Here is an 8,455-nt window from a genome sequence, read left to right as displayed (position 1 = left end):
CTCTCCCCTGTGGCACTGGGGGGGTTGGGGGGGGGAGTGAGCCCTGCTGTGTGGTGCTCAGTTGCCGACTGAGGTTAAAACATGACATTTTCAAATACAGTTCCTGATTTATTTACGGAGTTACTGCTGACCTCTTGGAGTTGGATTTTTGATCTCGAAACTGTGGATACAATATACTTAAAGGTATATATTGAGGTAGGAAGGAATGAGCTATGTTGACAGATGTGGACCTCTATACTTCTCAGCACTAAAAGTTAGTCTAGAATACTGTGCTGTTTTCTTAATGTAAAATAACTGCATGTGATATGATTAAACAGATTCTGGTATTTCGTTGTTGAAGATCTTGCCGTGCATGTTGATCAGCCCTGGTTTTGACCTTCTGGTGGAGACGTCTGTTTCTGACTTAGTACTTTTAATGTTGAAATCATGCTAGCAGTCATATCTCTTTTAAATTTAAAAAAAAAAAGGGAAAAAAAGAAATCACAAACGTGACAGGTCGTAAGGGTGCCATTTTTCTGAGCACATTTCATGCAGAGTGCATGGTTTCTTTTTTTTTTTTTTTTTCTTCCAAGCAGAGACTTTAGAGCTATGCCAAATTCTGAGTCTGCTCTGTGCAAGAGGAGAACATCAGGGTGGTGTCTCAACTTGTCTGCCTGTGATACAGGACTCTGATAGGGAGGCAAGCGTTATTAAAGCTTTCTTAATGTTTTTAAGTCATAAATGGCTGTCTAGGAGATAGCTCTGTTTTCATCATCTGTACAATATTAAAGTGTGATGAATCAAGATTGCAGAAGATGTGATTCCAGTTTAAGATTCTGACACTTAAAAAAACAGTTGGACCAAATTTTCATTGATAAAACTGTTGTAACCACAAGGAAGGAGGAAAAAGGGAGAATTTCTCAAGAGGTCAGAAATGGAAGGTTGTTGTGTGTTTCTTTCAACTGTGGAATAGAGATAAGTAAGCAAAACTGGTATCGAGGTAAATTAAAAAGCAAATAAAGTATTGTTCTCTGTGCTGCAGAGAAATTCAACCATATATGTTGGTAATTTCCACAAACTCATATCAGGGTAAGTTCAAACTCAAGCAGTGTGTTACCTGTTCATTTAAAACTACTGTCTATTTTCGTGATAGAAAAGAGACTGACTGGTTAATGCAATATAATTGAATTTACGGGAATTGTAGCGATAATGGACTACTTTGGGGTTTTGAGGAGCACTTTTCTTATAAGCTGTAGAGACTGGAGATCTCAATGTTTAGTGTCACTTTCGTCGCAGAAACCTTTTCCTGCCGGTTGTAAATTAGGTGGAGAACAAAGGTGCAGTACCTCAGCCTTTCCAGTTTAATCATGCTTCTTGTGTGCGTGCATGGCAAATAAGGAATTTTGGCCAGTTGCAAGGTGGTAGCATCACTGTTTAGCTAAAAGTATTTTATGCAAAGTAAGATGGTAGATTAAACAGGATAATGCTAGTATAAAAGATAATTTGCCCTAAGACATAATGCATTTAAAAGGCAAAACACTGAGGCAAAACAAATTAATTCTCATGCAAAACATCGATGAATACAGTTTCATGAAACAGATGATGCTCTTCTCCCTTGTACACGATCTACATTGGACTAACTCAGTATGCTAAGTGCTATCCTTATGGTCCTGGCTGTGTTCATGCTTTTACAGTATTTTTGGCAGCCTGATATTGTATTGAATTTATTGAAACAAAAAGTCCATGAAGGAAAATACTGCGGAAGCTCGCTCTTTCCTACGCTCACTGATACCTAACCATACTTAATGTATCTATTGTATCATATGAAAGAACTGTGGAGACTTTCTTTGCAATGTTAATTTAGTAACTTTATTTTTGAACTTTGATCTTTAAAACATTATCATAGTGTTGCATAAACTGACTTTCCTGTATTTAATTTTCTTCTAAATGTTTAGAAGAACTATTAAAATATGTGTGTGGTAAGCATATAAATTTATTAAAGCAAAAACTGGCAATTGTTTAGTGTTCATACAGGAAAATATGATCTACCAAATGAGTAAATATTTTAATATGTAATTATCAAATCATTAATACTAAAGCATTTAGCAATTATCCAGTCTGTATTACTTTGTAACATTTTAAAGATTAAGAAACATAATAGTAAGTGAATAACTACCAAAAAAAGGTTATAGAGAAAAATACTTTGCTTGAGTGTGTGAATTTTTTTTTTTAGCTAGCTTTACATGAAATCATAGGCTCGGATTAATGAGCCATTTTTCATTTCAACTGCCCTATCAAACACCTACTCATTAGTCAGCAGCTGAAAGCGTTAGAAGAATGCTCTACATCTGTCACTGGCAGCACTTGCTACCAAACTTGTTTCCACTGAAGCTTGGATAGAATCCATAAAAATAGGATTTAAAATGTGGTATTGTCTTATTTTCTAGATTCTAACCTTTCTCTTCAGAGTTTAGAAGTCTCCTAAAATGTCTTTTATTATGCCCTTATTTACAAAAATAACACTTTGTTCCATTGCATGGGTCACTATAATCAGACCTAAACATTTTTGCTGCTGCACTAAACTTCTCCCTTCATAAGACCTCTACTGATCAAACACTGAATGCAATATTTATACATGTAAATATAAGTCAGTGTTTGCTGGATAACCAGCATGCTCTCAAGTTTTTACTCTTAAATGTAATTTTTTATGCTTCATTTCTTGAAAATGACATGCGTGACCCATGTGATAAGGACACAGACAGGAGTGAGTTTGGTGGTATGCATGTTAGCTTTTATACTGGGCTTGGTTAAAATAGTGTCCCAGTACTTGAAACGAGCTTCTGCAGTCTGCCCTGGGAAATATGTTTTTGTATCAGATGCTATTCTTAAAATATATTTCTTTTAAGGTAACCAATGATTTTTTTTGTGTTGTACAGCTTTCTGAACTCAACAGATATCTACTGATTTCTCCCTCCCACCCCCACTTACAAAACCTTTTGAGTATACAATATTGGCTGAAGGAAAACTTGGCACGTTGAGTCTATGTGCGCTACAGTGACCATGCAAGTATTAGGAAATCCAGATAGAGACAAATACAATCACAAGCAGATGTTTGCCAGTTCCACTTTTAATCAGTTTTTTTTGTACTAGAAGGAATAAATATTACCAATTTCTTAACGTGGAAGGTAGAATACTATCTTTTGCCATGCTTGTGTCTTAGGAATTCTTTAAGGAAGCCAAATGATAGTTCATACCTGTTTCATTTATCCAGGTAAAGATTTTTCTTATCTGTGGATTTCTTTTGATAGCTAGATATTAACATGGTGTTTACTGCTTCTGTTTCCCTGAAGAATTTCCTCTTGGCTATCCTTTGGAATTGAGTCAGAACCTTGTAGGAGAAGCCCAGTATCCTTCCTATTGTTGCAGTTTCTCCTCTAGAATGTGTAGTATCCAGTGCCTTTTCTCCCCTAAAACAAAGTTGTTGTCCTCGAGTAACTCATTGTTCAGGGTTGTGAAGAGACCCTTATTTTCTATAGCCTGACATAATTTGTGAGAATGGTAGGTTTTGCTTAGGCTGTAATTAGAGGGGAAAAAAAGTAAATTACACTGGTCCTACCAGTATGTTTGCCGATGATACCAAACTGAGTGGGGAAGTGGACGCTCTGGAAGCGAGAGCCACCCTGCAGGAAGACCTGGATAGGCTGGAAGAGTGGGCTAGCAAGAACCTTACAATGTTCAACAAGGACAAATATAAGGCCTTGCACCTGGGAAAACATAATCCAGGAGTGCAGCACAGGCTAGGATCTACCCAGCTGGGGAGCAGCTCTGCGGAAAGGGACCTGGGGGTCCTGGTGGACAACAAGCTCAATATGGGTTGCATCAGCAAGGGCATCACCAGCAGAGATAAAGAAGTCACTATCCCACTCTACTCAGCGCTTGTCAGGCCACACCTGGAATACTGTGTTCAGTTTTGGTCACCGCTATACAAAAAAGGTGTGGACAGGCTGGAGAAGGTCCAGAGAAGGGGCACAAAGATGATCAAAGGACTGGGAAGCCTGCCATATGAGGAAAGGCTGAGAGAACTGGGTTTGTTCAGCCTTGAGAAAAGAAAGCTTAGGGGAGGCCTTGTCACCATGTTCCAGTATTTAAAGGGTGGCTACAAAGAAGATGGAGACTCCCTTTTTACAAGGAGTCACATGGAAAAGACGAGGGGTAATGGGTACAAGTTACTCCTGGGGACATTCCCATTGGACACAAGAGGAAAATTTTTCACAATGAGAACAATCAGCCATTGGAATAATCTCCCCAGGGAAGTGGTGGATTCCCCAACGTTGGACACTTTTAAGGTTCAGCTGGACAGGGTGCTGGCCATCCTGTCTAGACTGTGCTTTTGTTATGAAAGGTTGGACCAGACAATCCTTGAGGTCCCTTCCAACCTGGCATTCTATGACTCAATAAAAGCGAATCATGTTTATTCCCGTCCCTTTTTTGGGTGGCTGTCTGGTGAACCAGATAATGGAATCAGCGTGGCTCAAACTAACCCTTTTCCTTCTCATTTTAACTCTGCTCAGTTTCCTAATCTGGTTCAACCATGCAGCTGCACAAGCCCTTGTACAGTGACTTCAGACAGTTGCTCATGTGTGCCTCAGAAGAGGTAGGATTGCAGCAGTGGCTCAAATAGCCTTAGCTCAGCTTAGGCTGCCATGGAACACAGTCTAAATTAACAGAAAACTAACCTGACAATAAAGTAAGTGGCTTTGTTGGATTAGTGGACTAAACCGACTCAGCTGTGGGTCTGATGACCATTGAAGCAGATGAGAACAAAATAAAGAGGGGAATGCAGGAAGGAGACTGAAGCAGTCTGCAACTAGGCTGCCTTAGGTCACTGAGGAATAGCAACTTCAGCAGTTGTGGAATTATGCCTTTAGTTACCTTAGAGTTCAGACTAAATAGCCCTCTCCTCTCCCAGCCCAAAAATGAAAACTCCTCGTATAGTCTGAGAGGTAACCAACTTTGTCCAAGGTGTCTTCATGTAAATAGAAGTTCATCCAATTTTAATTATCTTATATGTTGTTGATTCTGTCACTATCAGTTAGAATAGTAGCTAGTTCAGAATGGAAATAAAGGCAACCTTTGGGCAGGTGAATTTGCTGTTGGGGGGTGGGGTTGGCTGTTTTTTGAATCACAAGCCAAATGGAGTATTTGTTTTGAAAGAAATACTACACAGCCTCCCAGTGTAAAGAGAATTCACCAGCTAAAGTGCTGGTTCATAAATGTTACACATTTAATTATATCCTGAGAATTTTATAGGATTTTCCTTCATTCCCATCATCAGGAAGTTAGAAGTGATGAACAGGGTTCAGAGGAAACCTGTAATAGCTATGGTTTTGCTATACTGTCAGTATGTTTTTTCATTCATTTAATTTCTAAAAATGGGTAGCTGAAGTTAATACGGTTTTTGATTCTCTTGCAACAGAAGTGTCTTCATAAATTTGTTCAAGTAACCTCTTCCTCCTCCCATTGATATTCATTAGCTCTGTTCCACTTGCACTAATATTCTTTCCCTTCCCATTAGTAAATCAATTCCTAACTCAATTTTCTTTGCAATTTTTTTTCCCCAAATGAAGTTGCTCAAAATAATTCAACTTAAGTAAATATTTTCCTCTGGTGGCAAATCAAATATATTAAGGCTGAAACAAAGGGAGGGTATACAAACCTCCTGAGCAGAATGTACCTCTGGATCTGTATGACTGGTGAGAAGATACCAGGCTTTGTTAACGAGCAAAAGGTCTTACAAAGACTGAAGTTCAACTCCACTAGTGTCCTGTCAGAAGCACACCAGAAAAATACTGAATTGTGGCTGTTTGAACTAGTTCCATGGTAGTTTACTAAGTACTGGCCTCAGATGTAACAGTCCTGCAAAGAGGAAGAAATGTGAACAGGATGTGTGTATCTCGCAAGAGAAGACTTACCTGAATGTGATTTAGTGTTCTGCCAATACTACTGCTAGTGCTGCAAATGTCACATTTACTCTCTTTAGTGAAGAACAATGTAGGAGGGTTGACTCTTAAACCATTACCTAAAATTTGCTAATGAACCTCCAACTATTCAAGCCATGCTTATGTATAAAATAGGAAACGGCACTGTAACTAAAGTAACATTCCCTTCTTCCTCTGTTGTGTTCCAGTGCAGTAGTTCAGTTGTACGCCATTGTACCAGCAGTCTTCATATCCATTTTAATCTTTGCAGGGAGTTTCAAAGAGACAGAAGCAGCAGTTGACCATTAAAGCAAAGATACCAGTAGAGAGGGGGAGAGAGAGCGAGCAGCTGCCTCTTAAAGATGTGGTTACCAGATAAACTGGAATTTTAAACCTAATTTTTGCTGCTTCATACTGTGGCTTATCACTATAGAACAGTCTAATTGTACTTCAGATGGGGAAAAGAAATAGGATTTGCTTACAAACTTCTGCATATGAAAATATTGCAAAAAAATTATCTGAGTATTCTTCAGTTTTCTCTTTCATCCATCAAGATCTTGTATAAAACTTTGTTTGAGGTCAGTCTTGTTTTTGTTCTTAAATCTAGTTTTGTTAAAGGCATATCTCTGTGGTAGCTTTTTGTTTTATAAGACTAAACCTCCACATCTAAGGTATACCCAAGGGATATATGGATATAAAACCTGACACTTTTGAGAATACACCTCCCCTGTTTTTGCCTGGACTGGAAGGACAAATGATTTGAATCTCTGTAGTCTTAGGGAAAAGGTTTAAAAAGGCATCAGAAGTTCACATAGTCCATTTTGATGTTCTCAAAAGCAGGATCAACTACATTTATATCACTCATTATGGATGGACATTTTTTAAATTATTAGAAAGTTTGCAGTCTCTTATTTTGTTTCGCTATGCTTATTGCGAGAGGATTTCATTTAATATCTAACCTAATCTTCCTTGATGTAGGAGGAATTTACTGTCCATAGTGAACGTAGAAAAACTAATTCCCTCCATCTCCATAATGACTTTTTGAAATACTTGGATATTCTTGGTCTAGTCCTTTCTATTAAAAAAAAAAAAACAACAAAAAAACCCAAACAAAACCACAACAACAACCACCAAAACAAAACAAAAACAACAACCCATACCACACCAAACAGAGCAGCTTTATTTTTTTTTTAACTAAGTAATATTTTCTGGATTGGTCGTCTTTGGGCTTTCTTGTCAGGTTTACATCATTCTTCCAACTGACATCCAGGAGGTACTACTTCAAATCCGGCCTTGTCAGCAATCAGTAAATTCAGTGGATTTCTTCATGTGTCTTATGAGTAATATTCCTCTCTCATATCCCAGTTAGTCTTTTCCCTTCATCCAATTCAATAATATTCAGTAGTGCTCTAACTCGCCTTTTGACAGTGTATTATTGTAGTGCGATGTAATTTTTCCAACCAGGTATGCATATGCCCTATAATTTGGTTTTGTTCCAAGATTTCATCAGCAGATTACCTAATTGAAAAGTCTCTTCCTCTTTTTTTGATGTGCTCCTTTTTTGAGCAGATATAAGTTAGGACAGTGTCATAGATCAAGTAATCTCAATATTTAAAGGTGACAGACTGGTGCAAATAGTATTTGGGGAGAAGCACAGATTTGGAGATGGTACAGGTCTGTTGGTACATTGCCTGTTTCTCTGACCATCGCTCCCAGAGGTGCACATCTCCTAGGAGACAAAATGGTCCTTCAAATAGCTCATTGTAGAAATAAATGTGCAAGTCTCGTATGGTGAAGAAAAGGTTGCTTGCAGTTTTGTTCCAAATACTTTAAGTAATTTGACTAAAAAGTTTAGAAATTGTTATGCTGTGCTTTTTTTTGTATTTCTGGGATTATGCAGGAAAACTGTTTCCATATGCCTATATATTGGTTCTTAGTGCTGCAATACTTTAGTTTTTAATAATAAAAAAGTTACTTATAATTACTGAACTTTCTAGAAAGGAAAACCTGAATTTTGCAATATCCAAGTTTACCAACGTTATGTTAAACTTAAAATATGCCCATTTCTAGATTGAAAGAAATATTCAGATGAGCATGAAACATGAGGTTTTCATCTCCTGAATGTCACATGTATATATTTTTATTCATAACATACATATTAGCAACCAGTCATAAAATACTTCATGGGAATGCTTATAAGGTTTTAGATTTAGAAATCACTACTAACAATAATTCTTACTGTGAATCACCTTTTAACATGGCTGTCGCAAGCTGAAGTTGTAGATGTTTCTCTTAATGCTGTGTTTTTCCGTGGCTAAGTTGAACTGCAGTTTGGTAATTCTTGGCGACCTTACTGAAGGAAGGATTAAGCTTTTGGCTTTTACAGGAAAGAAGAAATAATGCTCGCGCTCTTTCTAGCAGGTGCGCACCGAATATTACCTGTGGGGGAAATGACAGAGCAGCAGTAAGATCGTGCTGCTTCAAAAAAAACCAAACGC

This window comes from Pygoscelis adeliae, unplaced genomic scaffold, assembly GCF_000699105.1.
Source record: "Pygoscelis adeliae isolate BGI_AS28 unplaced genomic scaffold, ASM69910v1 Scaffold130, whole genome shotgun sequence".
NCBI lineage: Eukaryota > Metazoa > Chordata > Aves > Sphenisciformes > Spheniscidae > Pygoscelis > Pygoscelis adeliae.
The sequence above is the reverse complement of the archived record's forward strand: the minus strand, read 5'-3'. Positions refer to the sequence as shown.